The following is an 18,895-nucleotide window of genomic DNA, read 5'->3' as shown; positions in this document are numbered from 1 at the left end:
CTTTAAGGACTCGTGATGTAAATAAACAGCTTTTCTGTGAGTGCCCCGGAGTCCTTCACCCTGGACCCTAGACCGGCTGTCAGCCACCCGGCTCAGAAGTGGGGGGCTGCGGATGGAAGACACGTGGCCCCCAGGGCCTAGCTGTGGGAAAAGGCCTCAGTGGGCATCGCGCTGGGGTCTCCTAGAGCCCAGCCACATCCTGGGGGGGGGTGGCGGTGGGGGCAGGAGCGGTGGGGATGGGACCGAGACTGCTGAGGTTACGGCGCAATGGCAAAGGTGCTCTGGGAAGAAGCGTGGAGCCCAGCTCTGCACGGCTACTGGCGAGCAGCCCATTTTCTGGCTCCAGACCACCCCTCCTGCGGTGCCAGGCTCACAGAACACACTGGAGGAATTTGGTGGATTTCAGTGAACCCCAACGTGGAAAACCCGCTATCTGGGAGAGTCTAGCATTTTCCCTGCCCCTCCCCAAAGAGAAGCTGCAGGAGCCTGGCACCACTCCCCGCCCCTCGGGGTCCCCACTGTTGAGGAGCCCAGGCCTGTGCAAGGAACGGAGAATCTGCAGGCTGCCACCTGCCCCACAGAAGGGGCAGGAGCCAGCCCCAGGGTGCGAGCAGGTGGCTCCCTCTCTCGTCCTGGGGTCACGGCTTCAAGACCTCTACACAGTAATTGGGGACTGACTTGGCGGGCTGGGGTAAGCACACCTCCCTGCCCCAGGTCACTGGGGACAACTCCCGAGGCCGTGGGCTTTTGCAGGCTGAACTCCAAGGGGTTATTTAAAACCCTGCCTGGGAAGTGACTCAGGAACTTGGGGCGGACACCCCAGCCCACGCCCTTCTCTAAATGTCACCCGGTCAAACAACCAGGTGGCAGCTCAGCGGAGCAAAGCCGCCCCACCCCCATACCCACCGGTGCGTGCGCCCACCCACCCCGTCGCCACGGGGCCTCCGCTAAGCAGACTGAGGAGAAGCCAAGTCAAGACGGCTTATTCAAGACCGATTTAGTCTCGAGTTTTGCCAACAGAGCAACAGTTTTATTGAAACATAAAAGCATTAAATCCTTCAGCTTACTTCACCACCGTTTGCTTAAAACCGTTCCCAATTCCGGCCGTCCTACCGCGTTTTCAGTGTTAGTTCTTAGCACCCGTCCTACCTTAGTTGAAATAACTTCTCCCCGTCCGGACTTTCCTCCCTCGTGTGCGGGGGAAACAGTCCGCACGCGGCACAAGCAGCAGTTTAGAATCACGGACTCCGGGCAGTTCGAAACCTCTGCTGCCGAAGCCTTTGCTCCCCGAGGGACGCAGTGGCCGGGGAGGAAGAATGAGGACCCGAGACCCCCGCGCGGGGCGGCCTCCGAGCGGGGGCTCCTCCTCTGAAAGCAGAGGCGAGGCTGCTCTGCCAACAATCACTGCATCAAAAGTGGAGGCCCTGGCCCCCCGATGGATCTTGACCCCTTGTCTCTGCTCTCAATCACGTTTACTTTTCTTGGAGTTTTTGCAGTCAGAGGGGGCTCAATTAACAGTTCAACACTCCCCGCCTCGCCCCGCAGACCCACAACACAGCACCGCTTTCCAACACGCCAACACTCTGCACAAGCGTTTCAGAAAGCAATGCAAAATACCTTGCTACTTCTCTGCTTCGTATCAGGGAGCGTCTCACCCTGAGCGGACGGCCTGGATCTCGCCTGGCTGGGCCGGCTGGGCTCTCCACCTGAAAACAAGGCAGGACAGCCCTCGTCACAACCGCTACCCGAGTGCCGTTTACCAAGACCGCCCCCCTCCACTCGCCAGCGCGCTGGTCTGGAGGGTCACGCGTAGGGTTCTAGGTGGCACTGCGGCGTCTCCTTGGCAGGACAAAGCCAGGTGTGGCCCTCTCGTGTTCCCCCACCCGCCCTCCAGGCCCGCCTCCTGCTCTGCGGTCTCAAGGGTCCTTAGAGCAGGGTGTGGGGGCGCAGGGCTTAGAAGCCCCAGCCACTCGTAGCAGCCGGGAGTGCAAAACACACACGCCCAAAGGCCTCCAGAAAGCCCTCCCCAGACAGACCTACAGAACGATCGCTTCCAAGAGGGAGGCCCTCTCCTGGTCAGTCCCAGTGGTCCAAAGGCTGGCCACATGCTCACCTCCATGCGCCCCCCCCCCCCCCCCATGACGAGGGTCATCTTACACACGAGAACCCGAAGAGCAAGGCGGCTGGTGCCCTGCTCGGCGTTCCCGGCTAGAAGCCCGGAGGCATGTTCGGCTACAAACCATTCTTAGTGCCCACGGTTCTGAGCACTGAGCGTAGAAATAGCCGCTTCCTCTTTGCCCCAACATCACAGGTGCAGCAGAGAAGCTGTGTCTGTGGTGCCGGGAGGCCCGGCGTCTGAGGGGCACAGCCACCCCCCCCCCGACCCCCAGCGAGGAGGCGGGGGGGGTAACACCTCACCTGGTGGGGCCAGCGTCTCCTCTCCACCTCGGTCTGGACGGTGACGGTGTTATTCTGGCCCACGTGCACAGGCTGGCAGTCCCCTTCCTTCCTGGATTAAGGAACAAATACCCTGACCCCCAAAAATCACCGTGTAAAGTTGGCCGCCATTATTACCGTTACCAAGTCAGACACCAGCCTCTACCTCTGCAGGACTGTGACAGCCGTCTGGCGAGGCGCGTGGCACGGAGGCACTTTCGAGCGGTCTCTCGTCCTGCCCGTCACTCGTGTTTACAACCCCGGCTGCTACGGACGAGGTGATCCTTTTTAACTTTTCTGCGGTCACCTTTAGGAGCACCAACGGGCAGCCCGCACTGGCGCCTTAGTGCCCGATGTAGCCGGGGGGACCGCAGTGCAGCCGGAGGGCCTTCCTTCCTGAGGGGTTGCTGCCCGCCCCCACTCCCCCCCCCGCCCCCCGCAAGCTACTAACCAACGGACCAGAAAGCCACAAACCAGGGGACGGGCCAGGAAGCAGTGCCCTGTAATTCCTAAAACTGGAGAAAGCCAGGATGGCCGGCCCGTGCCACGGTCTCCGCATTGTCAGAACCCTGCAACTTGACCGCTTGAGTTTCTGGCTGCGCAGCGCATCCAACTTGCTTCAAGAGGCAGAGCACGCTGACGCTCTGACCCAGAGTCATTTGAAGCAGGTTAACGGTTAGGTGCCGGTGCTCGGTCTCCCCCGAAGGAAACTTCAGGTGCCTTCATTGTTTTCATCCCCTGGGATGGGAAACCCTCAGCCCTTCAGCAGGTCAGCCTACCTGAAATCCACTCACCTCTTCTGCTCATCCCTGCTTGTCGGCGACCCACTCCTACCTCCTGCTGTCAAAGGCCGGACCGCCTCACCAACCGAGGCCACCCAAGAGCTGCGACACAACGGAAGGGCTTTCACACGAGGCTCCAGGGTGCCAGGAAGCACATCTACGATCTAGCTCCCCGTCCGCTGTCAGACTATTAATCATCCAGACGTTCTGCAGCCCGAACGCTGGGCGTAGACAAGCCTCCCTTCTCTCTGCCGCCGAATGACACAAATGTGACACAAACGCAGCCACACCTGCAACGCCTCTGGGGGCAGTGAGCTCTGTGCCGGGAACACCAGCAACTCAAGGGTTATTCCCCTGACCACGCGGACGGTGGACTGGCCCCGATCAGAAAACCACATCACACGTCGGGGCGGCCTTGTTCCAGCGCCTCCGTGTCGACTCACCTGAGACCCCAGGACGCCCTCCCAGGTGCTCGGTCTCTAGCAAACTCCCTAGAGAAAAAGGAAAGCAGCCCTTTCTAAAACCCCAGCGAACCCACAAGGAGCCACTTCTCGTGGGCTGTTCCGCTTGCATTCGGCGTCCAGAGACCCTGCCACCAGGCCTACGCGTGGCCAGGAACCCCCAAAACCCATTTACCGTCCCCCTCCCCGGTCCCCCGCCTAACTCGAGTGTGGAAAACTAAGGTCACTGGCTGGCCGCGTATGGAGCCCGCGGACCAGGTCTAGGAATGCCTGTTCCCACCGGGCCCCCGGCTAAGCAGCGGCATTCACACCACCGCGCTTCGGAAGCCGCCTTTCGGCCACACCCGACCAGGGAATGAGGGGCAGCCGACCCGCTTTTTAAAGCAAAAACAACGCGTGGCCAGAGGCGGGAGGCCACTTTCTACGGGTCTCAACCCGCGAGGGAGGGCGGCGGGCGCTCAGCAAGGTCCGGACCCGCCCGGCGCCTGGCCCGGGGCCCGCCGTCCCTCCCGCGGCCGGCCCGGCACCGGGGACGCATGGCCGCAGCTCGGGTCACGGCTGGCGAGGCCCTGACGGGGCGGCGGGCGCCCGGGGCTCCGGGAACCAGGCCGCGCGCACCACGCGGAGACGCCGCCACCGCCCGGAAAGGACGCGCGCACGCGCGGTGCGCCTTTTATAGTGCGTACGGCGGCCCGCGAGGGCCAAACCGCGCCGTCCCCAGCACGCCGCCGCAGCGCCCCCTAGCGGAGTCTTCCGGCCTCTGCTGCCGCCTGTCGCTCCCCGGGAGCCGTCCCCAGAGACAGCCAGGCCCCACCGGCTGGAGCTCCCACTCTCTGCCGGCGCCCCCGGCTCGGTCCGCTGCGGGCGGCAGCCCCGGGTCCTCCTCCTGGAGAGTGCGAGCCTGCGAAACGGAGATCCGGTGACCTACGTCCCGTGGGGGGGGCAGGATTGCAGGAATCGATCCGTGCAAAGCACCTGTCCCGCACCCCGAGAGCGGCCCCGAACCTGGGGCCTCCTCTCTGCGAGGCTAGGCTGAGCCTCTGCCGGGCGGCGGGGGGTGGCCCTCAGGAGGATCCCCTGCGGGGAGCGCCGCCTTCACCCCCTCGGCGGGGGTCTCCTGGGCTCGGCCTCTCGCCGAGCGGGGCGGGGCCGCTAGGGCACCAGGCAGCGCCCCTCTGCTTCCTCCTGCACCTGGAAGCTTCTGGGGTCGGGTCGGGAAGGACCCTCCAGGGATTCATTAGCCTCCTGGTGCTTCTCCCCAGCTAACAAATTACCGCTAACTGGGGCCGATGGGGCGTGGCCTGTGGAGCCGGGGTCAAGTCAGGGTAAGTTACTGCTGGGGACTGAGGACAGATCCACGAAGAATGCTACCGTGCCCTGGGGGCAGAGTGGGGAGTCCCAGGGTGCCCCCAGACCTGGCCCGCCCCAGGCATGTCCATTTTTGCCGCAAGCTCGATTTGGCTGTGAGCGCTCTGGGCAGCTCTGGGCAGCTCTGGGCTGCTTTGGGGAAGGAAGTACACCCTCCCCGCTCCCCATTTACCTAACAGCCTGCGGGAGGCTCCGTCCCAGTGGGAGGGACCAGCCAACTCTAGCTGGAGGCCTAACTCTGAGGAAAAGAGGAGTTTCTTACGCTCTGGCCACTCGGATCCAGTGCTCCAGCACCCCGGCCCTGTGCCCGGCCGTCACACTCTGGTCTTCGAAGCAGCAGGCCACGCTGTTGACCTGGGTGACCGTGGCACTGACCGTGGGAGCCAGCTGCCCGTTTCCCTTTTTGTCCCACTGGGACCGGATGGAGCCCAGGTGGTGGCAGGGTGCCACCTTCTCAAACAGCATCTGGGGATCAGGGGGAGTGCCAGCAGGCCTTGCCACATCCCAGAGCTTGGCACCCATGGTCCCCCCGGTTCCAGGGAGGGTCCCTGCTCAGAGCTTGAGCTCAGGAAGCTGAAGACATACCTCAAGAGTAGGGGAAGCCCTGGGTTTGTTCCTGCCCACCGAGAACACCCCACACAGGATGACCGGGACCCCACACTGGCCGAAAGGGAAGCGGCATGTCACTTCCTCCAAGCACCAGAAGGCAGCTCCTACCACCCGCCTGGAGGGGGCAGGGCCATCCTTGCACCCCCCTCCCCACCGGTCCCCTGCTCAGCGGCACACTTCCTGTGGCAGCTGCACTGAGGGCTGCGTTTCTGTCTCCCATGTAGTCAGGTTCACGTCAACTGCCTGATCGGTGCTGTGGCCTGAGAGCCTCTTGGGCAGATGCGAGGAAGGCGAGCCGTGGAGCCCCCTCGGTCCCCAAACGGGCCAGATCCCATCCAGCTTTACATCTGTTTTGCCTTCTGGAATGGTCACAGCCCATCCGAGCGGATGCACGGGGAGTGTCCTGTCCACAGTCGGACGATAACCGAGGCCCCAGGGTTAACAACCTTGCCCAGGCCGCCCGGTTCGCAACGGTGGAGCCGGGACTGGGACCACGGAACGGCGGGTCTGGGCCGCCGATGCCAGAAGGAGGCTCCCCTGCGTCCCCGTATCCAGCTCAGGTGCTCGCTGCGTCCAGCAGCCTGGCTGGGAGGGGACCCCCGGCAGTGAGGCTTCTCTTCACTCACTCCGGTCTCTGCAGCCCCAGGAAAAGGCTGGAGGGCCTTTGCTGGTGGAGCTGGCTTTGGGCTGGCAGGTCACATCCTGGACACAGACAATGGGTCTGACAGGAGATGACCCCTAGGTCTCCCACTCCGCACGTAGAGACCTCACACCCACTCTACTGCTCAACTCATTTCTCTCCCCAACGTGGACCAGAACCAAGGGTCCCATCACTGTTCCCAATCCCTTATGTTCACCACTGCTATGATGAACACCCCCAAAACAACACCTTTGAGAAACTGCGCCAGGGTTTCTCTGCTGATCCTGGGACCAGCCCTGCTGGGGGAGGGTCTGCGCCTGCGGCGTGGATGGGAGCTGCGCTCTGTTGTCCCAGAGAGGGGAGCCTGTCACACTTCTCGCTGGGGATCGGCTGGGGCCTCTGCTTCCTCACGTGTCACCTGGGCTGCCGGTCCCCAGACCAGAAACCTGCCCCTCTGAAGGTGACCACCGCTGCCTCCCTTGGGTTTCAATTGCCCGAGTCCCTCCCCGGGATGCCCCGCATCTCTGATGCCTGCTCCCATGGGGGTCGCCTCCCTTGGACTGGGACGGGTCTGGCCTCCATCCCGGGGAACACACTGGCTTTGGTGCATTATTTGGCACAGAGACCTGTGGACCTTCTGGCCCTGGGTCGTGAGGGATGCTCTCCCGTCTGTGTTGTGACCGTCCAGCCTTATGCATCTCCCAGTTTGTGATTGGGCCACGGGAGGACCGGCCCTGTCCTGGCTGGCGTCAGACTGTAGTGTCACAGCATGCACAGGGGTCTCCATCCCAAGACCATTGTCACCGAAGGGGCCTCCATATTCCCACCTAATCTTTAATCCATTGCGATTTCAATATCAAAGGAGAAAGAGTCTATTTCAAACGAACACAAAGTACGAAAATGAATCTTTCTCGTCTGAAAAGTTGCTTCAGACCCAAAGGTATCTCTGGCGAGATTCCACTTGAAGGAAACCTCCAGAGTAGGTAACAGAACACGGAGAGAAAGCAGACTGGGGGTTCCCAGGGGCTGGCGGGGGCACGAATGGGGAGTGAGGGCTCGGGGTACACGGTGACCCTTGGGGACCGAGATTTTCTGCAACAATATTCTGTGGCGTGGTTCACAGCGTCGTGAGTGTACCCCGTGCTCAGGAATTGCACAACGTAAAATAAATAAATTTTTATTGAAGATTAATGTGGATTATAAGGAAACAATGAACAAATAAAGTAACAGCTAAATAGAAGAGGAGAGAAAGGATAAGGTAGAAGAGGAAGAGACATTCTGGTGGGGGGTCATGGTCCGGGAATGGAACAACAATTAGATATAGAAGAAACACCCCGTGAGAGCCTTCAGGCCCTTCATTTGTGGCTGGCATCCATGTGGGAGCAAGGGCAGTGGCAGGGGCGGGGGCAGGAGTGGGGAGAAGGGCAGTGACAGGGGTGGGGGCAGGAGTGGGGAGAAGGGCATTGGGAGGGGCGGGGAGAAGGGCAGTGACAGGAACAGAGTTGGGAGCAGCAGCGGGAACTGTGAAAGCAGCAGAGGCAAGAGCAGAAGCAGGACCCAGCTGACTCTGCTCAGGTGCCCGCTGTCCCAGCACAGGTCCCAGGTCACCTGCTGGCTCTCCGGCCCCTGCAGGAGTCGCCCCAGACTCCACCCCTGCCTGCAGAGACGCCGAGGACCCCGATGCTGTTGGGCCGGGCTCTGGAGCCACACCGGCTTCTGCTCCTGCCCCGGACTCTTGAGAAGGAAACAGAGTGATGGTTGCAGCGGCTCCAAGGCCTCAGCATGAGAGGAGGGAAGGTCCCCCCCCACCCAGTGCCAGACTCTCCAGGGGCCTTTGCAGAGACACAACTCACCCCAGAGCCTCCCCGAGAAGCCACGGCCAGAAACCCACACCAGGACCTCTGCCCCCTGCAGTCCGCAGCCCGGGCTCTCAGTCTCTGCTCCTGACCCCACACCAGCCCCCGGGGGCTCCTCCCTGGGTGGCCCAGCACCGCCCTGGTCCCATGAACACACATCTCCCACCCCAGCCTTCTCACCCTCAGGCTCTGGCTCCGGGGGCTCTGGGTCCTGATCCCAGGACCCGTGAACCGGGACCCTGTCTGGGGACTGGGGCGGTGAAGGAGGCCTTCCCAGGTCATCTCCAGGCTCTGCTTCCCAAGACCTCTGTGCGGCCACTCTCTCCCTGGGTCCAGGGTGGCCCTCCTGGGCGACGGGGCACACGCACAACTCTCTACGGCAGGTATAATGGGATTCGGCCAGACGTTTCCCGATTTCATCGGTTGATTTCTGTAAAGACAGTGACCCGCGGACGGCCCGGAGACATCACAGCCCCGCCCAGCCATCCTCAGTGTCCTTCCACCCTCTCCACCTGTGGCTCCCAGATTGGACACAGACCTGAATGTGCACAGACCTGCCCCTGGGACACAGTGACATCCACCAGCAGGGCTCGGGATGAACCTTGGGGACAAGAGGGCCACCCCAGCACACCCTGTCCCTCCATTCCAGCCTTGACGGGGATGTGAGCCTGACCCGCCCACCAGGCATCTGACCCCTTCATCAGTCTGCCCCTGCTCAGGTGGGCCTTCCACACACGACCCCTCCTTCCACACAGACACACACACACACACACACACACACACACACACACACACGGGAGGGGATGTGGGCTGCACAGGTCAGATCAGTGCGGTGTCGGGCTAGACTGGCTGTCTCTGAGTCTCCCAGTGTTACCTTTGGGTCCTTGCGAGCTAGAGACCTGAGGCGTCCTGTGCACGACCTGACCCACTGTCTCCAGGGTCGGGAAGCTTCGCGGCCAGGGGCTCCCCTGAGCCGGCAGCCACGGGACAGGGGCACACAACAGGAGAACATGTTCGTCAGGCGAAGGTGTCCCAACGAATGAGCCCAGTCCGGCGCTGTCTCCAGAACGTGGGTGCCTGGTGACCCGGGTTCCGAGTTCTGTTGGGCTCTGTTACCAGGGAGGTGAGGTCACTTCCTGGGGCCCCCTTACCTGGCTTCCTGCTCCTACAAGAGCCCCTCCCAGGCTGCAAAGGGCTCCCCTCCACCCCATGCCCTGTCCCTACAGTGACACCAACACAGCCCAGACACGTCCCCGCGAGGCCTGGAGCGGCCGGTGCCACGGCTTTGGGGCCACAGAGCTGGGTTCAGACCTGGGATTTCCTCCTGACCAGTGCTGGGACCCTGCACAGTCCCTGTGACTCCCGGGACCCCCCGGTCTCCCCGTCTGCACAGTGGGGTCCTTGTGCATCTACTTGTAGGGGCGCCATCAGGGAGACACCTGTAGACACGTCCCGTGCCTGCTATCCCAAGAGGCTCGTGGGCACACGTGGCCGTGGAAGGATGAGGAAGGGGTGCGCCTGGCACGGAACACACGAGAGGGCCGAGTGGAGTCTCCTTGAGGTCATGGCCTCCTGCTCAGCCCAGACCCTGGTGTGTTCCGACCCCTAGGGCACCTGGACCCCAGCTTCCGGCCGGGCTCGGGGACGGACACCAGAATGTGTCCCTGTGTCCTGTAGCTCTACACAACTCGCCCTGTCCCTCCCTGTCACCCTTGACCTGGGGTGTGGACATGACCCTCCCATCGGCCTGCTCCTGCTCTGGTGGCTTCCCCCCCACGTCCCATCCCTACAAACACACACGACCTCACACACACTCACAGACACAGGGAGGCTCGTGCGACTCACCAGTCGGATCAGAGCCATGTCAGGCTAGACCGGCCAGTCCTGGGCCTCCCGGTGTCACCTTTGCGTCCCTCCGAGCACATGACCACAGCCTTCGGGGGTGAGACCTGACCCACCGTCTGCAGGTGGGAAAAGGCTCTCCCTGTGGGCTTTCCTGAGACCACAGCCTCAAGATATCAGGACACAGCATGAGAACACGTCGCGCATTCGAAGGTCTCCAACCACGGGAGCTGATTGGGGTGCTTCTCTAGAATGGGGGTGCCTGTGATACACACGGGGGTATCTGGGGATCCCCTGGCCATCGGCCTGCTGTGGCTCCCCTCATGGGCATGTTCCCTGGAGACAAGGTCCCCGCCCCACACCTCTTGTCTCCCCCGACCCCTGTCACCTCCAGGGTCCACTCATCCTTTGACCCCCACGCGGGTGGTTAGTTACTGGGGGACGGGGGACTGTGTTTTCATGCAACTGCGTGGACCTGTGCCCACTCGGGGATGCCCAGAGGAAAGGACCCCACACGGGATGGCTTCAGTGGTCCTCCAGGATCTTAGAGGCTCTCATTCCCTCGAAAACCCCCTGGGAAAGTGAAGCCCTGGCCTAGGACCCGAAACCTCCCCCAGCCCCTCTAGGCTCTGCTCACCTGCTGGGTCCCCGGCCAGTGCCTGCCTCTCCTGCCTCAGTTTCCTGACTGTTCCATGAGCGCTTGGAGGAGGGGCTTCACCAGTCCGGCTAGAGTGGCCCCTGGCTCCCACCTTTGGGCAGGATGTGGCGCGGGAGCCTCGGGGGCGGGGAGGTGCTCCCACCAAAGGTCGAGGCAGGTGGAGCCTGAGCAGGTGCACCGGGACCACGGGACTGCGCGCACGGGACCACCTCGCGGCAGGAGCCCACGACACCTGGGGTCGCACGTATCCGATCTCCGACGCCCGCTCAGTGACCCTCATATCCTCTTAGGCCTGGGCCCACGGCCATTCCACCCAGGCAGGGCGGCTGGACGCAGCGGGTATGGAGACACGGGGGCAAGAGGGAAACGAGACAGACCCCCACCCTGCTGACCTGGCCCCCACACTCCACTCCACTGTTCATGCGGGCGCGTGGCTGAGCCAGGAGGAGGGGGAGGGGGACACCAGTCTAAGGGGGGAGGTCAGGCCGCCTTTCCCTCCTCCCCATCCCCTCCCCTGCCTTCCCGAGAGCCCCTCCCCCCACAAGCTCCCCCACTTCGGAAATCTTCACCTCCCTGCTTTCATCCCCCACACACCCAGCGGAGGTGGGAGCCGCCAACCCCATCTGCAAAAAGAGCACCGAGGTCCCAGAAGCTGGCATACAGCTTGTGTGTCACAGGACTCTGACGTGGCCCCGCTCTGGGTGTGAGCCCGGGTCACTCTGACCCGAAGCCTGGGCTTTGGCAGGACCCCGAGGAGGTGACCTCTGAAGCCAGCCTTAGAGGTGAGGGTGTTCTGGACGGGAGCCATGGAGCGGGGCGGTGGGAGCAGGGGGCTCGAGGGGCAGGGATGGTGGGCTCCCTGGGGGAGGAAAACACTAGGGAGGGGGGAGGGGAACACCCCGGGGAGGGCATCTGGCCCAGTTCACTCGGGGCTCCGGACGTCAGGTAAGGAGTCGGGGGTCACCGCAGCTTGCCAGGCGCAGGGGACCTGACCAGGCAGTGTCGTCAGAGCCACGGCATCCTAGATGTGGAGGGAGCTCGCGGGCTTGGTATTTGCCCCCAGGCAAGCGTGGATTCCCAGGCACCGGCCTGGGAGGACGATGCTGCCTCAGTCTCCCCCTCTGTAGAGCAGAGCAGGTCGTCATCTCCCCCCGGGGCTGGATTCCCCGACAGGTCCAGAGATGGTCTCCTGTCAGAGGCGTTGTTCAAGTGAGGTCTGTACCCGGAGAGGTCTCAGAGAGGGGACCAAGGGACGCGCCCCCTGCCAGCTCGGTGGATGCTCTCGTCCAAGCTGCTGATCGTCACGTCCAGGCCGGCACCGGTGATGCGGTGTCGCCCGCCGGCTGGGGGGTCAGGGGCAGTGAGGAGCTGTGCTTGCGGACCCTGAGAGACAGAGCTCGTGAGGGCCCAAGGCTGCCCCGGGGCGTGTGGCGGTTGAAGCTGAGCTGAAGCCCGATGTCTCTGGGAAGGACCGGGAGGACAGCCCGGGCCCTGGGGTCTCTGGGGGGAACTGGGAGGACAGCCCGGGCCCTGGGGTCTCCGGGAGAGACTGGGAAGACAGCTTGAGCCCTGGGGTCTCTGGGGGGGACTGGAAAGACAGCCCGGGCCCTGTGGTCTCTGGGAGGGGCTGGGAGGACAGCGCAGGCCCTGGAGTCTCTGGGAAGGACCGGGAGGACAGCCCGGGCCCTGGGGTCCCACCTTGTTCCTGCCATGGGAGGGGTCAGTCTGCATCACCCATTTCACAGAGCAGGAGAGTGAGGCCCAGAGAAGGGAGGCAGGTGTTTCTGGGCACAGGGCTGGTCAGCAGAGAGCTGGAAAACCACCTCCGGAGCCCCCGCCAGCCCGGCAGGGAGCCCCCGAGCCGAGGGCGAGTCTTCCCCTTCTGCCTGGCCACTCATTCTTCCCAGACCTTGACGGTGGCCTGTTCCTTTTGGCCACAGACATTGCTGGCCGAGCAGGAGGGAGTCCAGCTGGTAGGACAGGTGTAGCTACAGGGCACAGGGACACCTGTGAGCTACCAGGAGCCACATTGTGGGCTCTGTCCCCGAGCCTGCCCGGCAGCTGGGGTCCAGGTGCCCTAGGGGTCAGCACACACCTGGGTCTGGGCTGAGCAGGAGGCCATGACCTCGAGGAGCCTCCACTCGGCCCTCTCCTGGCTCCTGCCCGGTCTCACCTGTCCTCCCTGAGGGGCTCCAGGGCCCGGATCCAGGCCCCTGATGGCTGCTCGGGCTCCAGCCGCGAAAGATGTAGAGCCTCTGGAGCCGCGGAGTTCTTGGGGCTGCAGGGAGAGCCGGCCACCGACTGGGCCTCGGCTGGGGAGGATGCGGGCCTCGTGGGATGAAGAGGGGGCCGGGACCCGGTCCCGGGGTCGCGGCTCATGTATACAAAGGGCTGAAATCACTGAGTGCCCGGGGGATGGCCAGTTACAGTAGCCCCCTGACACTTGGTCATCCTGGAGGTGGCCCCTGGCCTCCAAGGGCCTCTTCCCACCCTCTGACTCCGCCCAGGGCTGCAGCCAGGCACAGGATGGACCTCTGTCCAAGGTCCTGCCAGGAAGACAAGGCAGAAGGAGGAAAGGAGAAGGGCAAGGGGAGGACCGACTTCTCCCTGCCCTGAGTCGGCCTCCACTGCTGCCTCCAGGAGCCCTGGCCCAGCCATGCCCCAGGGTCCAAGCACCTGGACCCTGGGGTGGAGTCTGCGGTCCAGGCCAGCTGGGTGGGGTGGGTGTAGTCACTGGCCATCGTGTCCCCAGATGTCCAACCCACCTGGCCTCGCACCCTGAGGCCTGCCTGGATGGGGAGGGCATGGTTCTGGGGCTCAGGAAGGTTGGGGTTCCAGAGTAGTTGGCGGAGGTGGGAACATGGGGGACCAGCCAGACGGGGAGCGATTGGATTCATGCACGTCAGCGTCACCTCTGGATCATCCACAGGTGTTGAGTGCCGGTCCCTGGGCATACCTGGCCATGACACAGACCCGGCTGGCCTTGGGGAGGGAGGCCTGTGTACCCAGGGCACCTCCCCTCCACCTACCCCTGGGGGCGAGCCTGGACCACGGCCACGCTGATGCACTTCGCCATCTGACCCTCAGGGACAGGGGGAACACTGAGGTCAGGAGAGGCAAGGACTGGCCTAGGACAAGTGAGGTGTGCAGGATCCAAGGAGCAGGGCTGGTCTCCAATCCTAGGCCAGCCTCTGCCCCCACATGGGGTTCTCCCTGGGAATGAGAGCCCCTGAGATGCTCGGGGGTCCCTATCCACCCCATCGGTGTGAGGCTGTGACCTCTGGACATCTCCAGAAAGGCTCACACGCACAGAAACACACACACACGCTGACACTGACTGCCCAGCTGGGGATCAGAGGGGAGTCCACACTGGGAGGGCGTGGGTAATAGGGGGAAAGAAGAGAAAGGCTGGAGGCAGCGGGGCCATGGGGCAGGGACATCAGGATTCCTGGCAATAGCCCGGGACCCACCACATAGGGAGGGGACATGTGCCGGCTGAGGGTCAGGGGGTCCACAAGTGTCTGGGGGGATTGACAGGAACTAGGGTAGAATTGGGTCTGGGGTCCTGTGTCCACGACGCTGAGCCCATGGAGCTAGGAGGTGTGGATGGGGCTACAGCACAGAACTCCTCCTAAACTGGGCTGCGTAGACAGTGTCTCAAGTGTTCCACAGGCTCATAGACGACTCTGTGTCCTGGGATCTTCATCCCTGGCCCTCTGTTCTCCCCTCCTGGGAAAATGCTTCCTACTCCCTCAAGGTCCTTCAGAGCGGAGGGCAGCATGGGGGCTTGGAGGACGGAGGACCTGTGTGTGCATCACGTGGCCGAGCAGCGGACCCTGGTGTGGGGACCGAGGTCAAGACCCTCCTTGTTGGAGCATTGGGTCCTCATTAGGAAGTGGTTCCCCAGGCAGAGCCCTGGCTGGGGCGAGGAGGCCTCGTGAGGGACCTGAGCACCGGGCCAGGGGAGCGACACGGGCCACAAGGGAGGCTTCTGAGGGTTGTCACCTGGACCCTGGAGCCCAAAGGCCCTGTTCCTGCGAGACACACAGAGAGAGACAGAGTCCGAGGCAGAGACAGAGAATGGACCCAGGAGAGAGGAAACCAGAAATTCCATGAATTGGCCCGGAAATGACACCCAGTCATTATATACTAATCCTTAAACCCGGTCACACAGGCCGTCCACCCGGGAGGGGAGGGGGTGACAGAGGGATGTGGGACCAGGAATCGGGAAGGCTGGGAGCCACAGTGGGGACCGCCCAGCACCTAGGCCCAGACCAGGCAACGGGACCCGAGCCCAAATGCAATGAGCCCCTGGAGTGCGTGTCCGGAGGGCACAGGGTCTGAACGAGTTCACCTCCACCTTCCGCGGGGCCCGGGACCCAGGCAGGAGGGGTGGCTGTGTCTGGACCCGGAGCAGACCCAGGCCCGCGTGAGTGTGTTCTGTGCCAGGCCCACCCCTTCCTCATCCTTCCACGGCCACGTGTGCCCACGAGCCTCTTGGGATAGCAGGCACGGGACGTGTCTACAGGTGGCTCCCTGATGGCGCCCCTACAAGTAGATGCCACAAGGACCTCACTGTGCAGACGGGGAGACCGGGGGGCCCCGGGAGGCACAGGGTCTGTGCAGGGCCCCAGCACAGGTCAGGAGGAAAACCCAGGTCTGAACCCAGCTCTGTGGCCCCAAAGCCGTGGCACCGGCCGCACCAGGCCTCGCGGGGGACGTGTCTGGGCTGTGTTGGTGTCACTGCAGGGACAGGGCATGGGGTGGAGGGGAGCCCTTTGCAGCCTGGGAGGGGCTCTTGTAGGAGCAGGAAGCTGGGTAAGGGGGCCCCAGGAAGTGACCTCACCCCTCTGGTCACAGAGCCCAATTGAACTCACAACCCGGGTCACCAGGCACCCACCTTCTGGAGACAGCGCCTGACTGGGCTCATTCGTTGGGACATCTGTGCCTGACGAACATGTTCTCCTGTTGTGTGCCCATGTCCCGTGGCTGCCGGCTCAGGGGAGCCTGTGGCCGTGACGCTTCCCGACCCTTGAGACAGTGGGTCAGGTCGTGCACAGGACGCCTCAGGTCTCTAGCTCGCAGGGACCCAAAGGTAACACAGGGAGACCCAGAGACAGCCAGTCCATCCCAACAGTGCTCTGATCTGACCTGTGCGGCCCCAGGTCCCCTCCCGTGTGTGTGTGTGTGTGTGTGTGTGTGTGTGTGTGTCTGTGTCTGTGTGTGTCTGTGTGGAAGGAGGGGTCGTGTGTGGAGGGCCCACCTGAGCAGGTGCAGGCTGATGAAGGGGTCAGATGCCTGGTGGGCGGGTCAGGCTCACACCCGGTCAAGGCTGGAAGGCAGGGACAGGGTGTGCTGGGGTGGCCCTCTTGTCCCCAAGGTTCATCCAGAGCCCTGTAGGTGGATGTCACTGTGTCCCAGGCGCAGGGCTGTGCACACTCAGGTCTGTGTCCGATCTGGGAGCAGCGGGGAGAGAGGGTGGAAGGACACTGAGGATGGCCGGGTGGGGCTGTGATGTCTCCGGGCCATCCGCGGGTCACTGTCTTTACAGAAATCAACCGATGAAATCGGGAGGCGACTGTCGGAATCCCGATTCACCTGTCCTACAGATTTGTGCGTGTGCCCTGTCGCCCAGGAGGGCCACCCTGGACCGGGGGAGAGAGTGGCCACACGGAGGTCTTGGGAAGCAGAGCCTGGAGATGGCCTGGGAAGGCCTCTTTCACCGCCCAGGCCCCCCGACATGGTCCTGGTTCACGGGTCCTGGGATCAGGACCCGGAGCCCCCGGAGCCAGAGCCTGAGGGTGAGAAGGCTGGGGGTGGGGGATGGGATGCACGGGGCTGGGCGGTGCTGGGCCTCCCAGGGAGGAGCCCCCGGGGGCTGGTGTGGGGCCGGGAGCAGAGACGGAGAGCCCCGGGCTGTGGACTGCAAGGGGGCAGAGGTCCTGGTGTGGGTTCCTGGCCGTGGCTTCTCGGGGAGGCTCTGGGGTGAGTTGTGTCTCTGCAAAGGCCCCTGGAGAGTCCGGCACTGGGTGGGGGGGGACCTTCCCTCCTCTCATGCTGAGGCCTTGGAGCCGCTGCAACCATCACTCTGTTTCCTTCTCAAGAGTCCGGGGCAGGAGCAGAAGCCGGTGTGGCTCCAGAGCCCGGCCCAACAGCATCGGGGTCCTCGGGGGCTCTGCAGGCAGGGGTGGAGTCTGGGGCGACTCCTGCAGGGGCCGGAGAGCCAGCAGGTGACCTGGAACCTGTGCAGGGACAGCGGGCACCTGAACAGAGTCAGCTGGGTCCTGCTTCTGCTCCTGCTTCTCCTGTTTCCACTGTTCCTGCTTCTGCTCCCAACACTGTTCCTGCCAATGCCCTTCTCCCCGCCCATTCCCCCGCCCCTGTCAATGCCCTTCTCCCTGCCCCTGTCCCCGCCCTTGCTCCCATATGGATGCCAGTCAGAAATCAAGGGCCTGAAGGCCTACACGGGGTGTTTATTTTACTTTATTTGTGTTATGTTTTATTTCAAATTTATTCTCCAATCCCTGACCCCGACCCCCCACCAGAATATCTCTTCCTCTTCTCCCTTATCCTTTTTCTCTTCTACTTTTTAGCTGTTACTTTATTTGTTCATTAGTTATAATCTATATTAATCTTCAATAAAAAGTTTTATTTATTTTACATTGTGCAATTCCTGAGCACTGGGTACGCTCACAACGCTGTGAACCACGCCACAGAATTTTGCTGCAGAACATCTCGGTCCCCAAGGGTCACCGTGTACCCCGAACCCTCACTCCCCATTCGTCCCCCGCCAGCCTCTGGGAACCCCCAGTCTGCTTTCTCTCCGTGTTCCGTTACCTACTCTGGAGGTTTCCTTCAAGTGGAATCTCACAAGAGATACCTTTGGGTCTGCACTGACTTTTCAGACGAGACAGATTCATTTTTGTACTTTGTGGCGGTTTGAAACAGACTTTTTCTCCTTTGACCTTGAATTCACAATGGATTAAGTATTAGGTAGGAAAAAAGAGGCCCCTTCGGTGACAATGGGCATGGTCTTGGGGTGGAGACCCCTGTCTGTGCCGTGACACCACAGCCTGACACGAGACAGGACACGGCTAGTCCTCCCGTGGCCCAAACAGAAACCGGGAGATGCATAAGGCTGGACGGTCACACCACAGAGGGGAGAGCATCCCTCACGACCCAGGGCCAGAAGGTTCACAGGCCTCTGGGCCAAATAATGCGCCAAAGCCAGTGCGTTCCCCGGGATGGAGGCCAGACCCGTCCCAGTCCAAGGGGAGGTGACCCCCATGGGAGCAGGCGTCAGAGATGTGGGGCGTCCCGGGGTGGGACTCGGGCAAGTGAGACCCGAGGGAGGCAGCGCTGGTGGCCTTCAGAGGGGCAGGTTTCTGGTCTGGGGACCGGCAGCCTAGGTGTCCACGTGAGGAAGCAGAGGCCCCAGCCGATCCCCAGCGAGAAGTCCTTGTCCTGCAGGGGACCGGCTGGCCCAATACTGGGAGAGTCCCCAGAGCCCGGAGTCGGCCCTTCCCCAGCCCCATGTGGGGCCCCAGGCAGGGTGGTCATCTCTGCTCCCCTGAGTTCGGGGGGGGGGGCCCTAAGCGGGTGGTGGGGTCCCCCAAGAAGAGGGACCCCGAGCCCCAGGACGCCAAGATGCACGCCTGCGGGTAGGACAATCCAAAGTCAAGGAGATGGGCTTCCTGACCCAGGTCATCTTACCAGTGACCCAGGCCGTGCTATTAGCCTCGGTGTCCCCATCTGTGACATGGGAACGTAACGGGCCTTCTAGATGGGTTGTCGCATTCCCTGAGAGATGAGGTGGAATCGTGGCCTGGTGCCTGGAGGACATAAAGGGCCACCTGGAAGGCTGTCCCAGAGTCCCCCAGGGCACAGGATTCCGGAAGCCCGTCCTTGGCCCCTGCCTGCTCTCCCCCTTCTGAGAACACTCAGCGTTGTTTGCAGAGGAGGTAGACATGATCCAGGAGGTCAGCAGGGCCCACGTGGAGGAAGGTCAGCGCTGGAGGGACAGAAGGACGTGTCCCGTGCCCCCTTCCAGGGCCCGAGCTGTGACGCCCTCTGACCGGACCTCTGACCTGACCTGGTGTGGACCCCACTTCTATGGTTTCCCTCCCTCCCTCCTTCCCTTCCTCCTTCCCTAAGTCAGCTGGGGAACTCAGGTCCCTGCTGTGTGCTGAGCACCGTGACCTCTTCAGTGAGCACGACCCGATAGGTCCCCCACGTGGCATCTT

General features: G+C 62.8%; 1 long non-coding RNA gene and 2 other non-coding genes across 4 annotated transcripts; all 3 read right to left on the bottom strand.

Annotated features, from left to right (window-relative positions):
- Positions 1-972: 972 nt before the first annotated feature.
- LOC109258809 (uncharacterized) lies at positions 973-4,320 on the bottom strand. Of its 2 annotated transcripts, XR_002076428.2 has the most exons (4): positions 3,662-4,320; positions 3,231-3,320; positions 2,419-2,530; positions 973-1,706 (listed from the first exon to the last, which is right to left on the bottom strand). It is a non-coding gene; the product is annotated as an uncharacterized LOC109258809 (long non-coding RNA). The 2 variants fall into 2 exon arrangements; XR_008424400.1 differs by having other exon boundaries at positions 2,419-3,320.
- Positions 2,223-2,358, bottom strand: LOC128778734 (small nucleolar RNA SNORA43). The gene has a single exon (XR_008424460.1). It is a non-coding gene; the product is annotated as a small nucleolar RNA SNORA43 (small nucleolar RNA).
- Positions 3,397-3,530, bottom strand: LOC128778736 (small nucleolar RNA SNORA17). The gene has a single exon (XR_008424462.1). It is a non-coding gene; the product is annotated as a small nucleolar RNA SNORA17 (small nucleolar RNA).
- Positions 4,321-18,895: the final 14,575 nt, after the last annotated feature.

This window comes from Panthera pardus, unplaced genomic scaffold (assembly GCF_024362965.1).
Source record: "Panthera pardus isolate Hobbes unplaced genomic scaffold, ASM2436296v1 HiC_scaffold_20, whole genome shotgun sequence".
NCBI lineage: Eukaryota > Metazoa > Chordata > Mammalia > Carnivora > Felidae > Panthera > Panthera pardus.
This window is presented reverse-complemented; position numbering and strand designations above follow the sequence as displayed.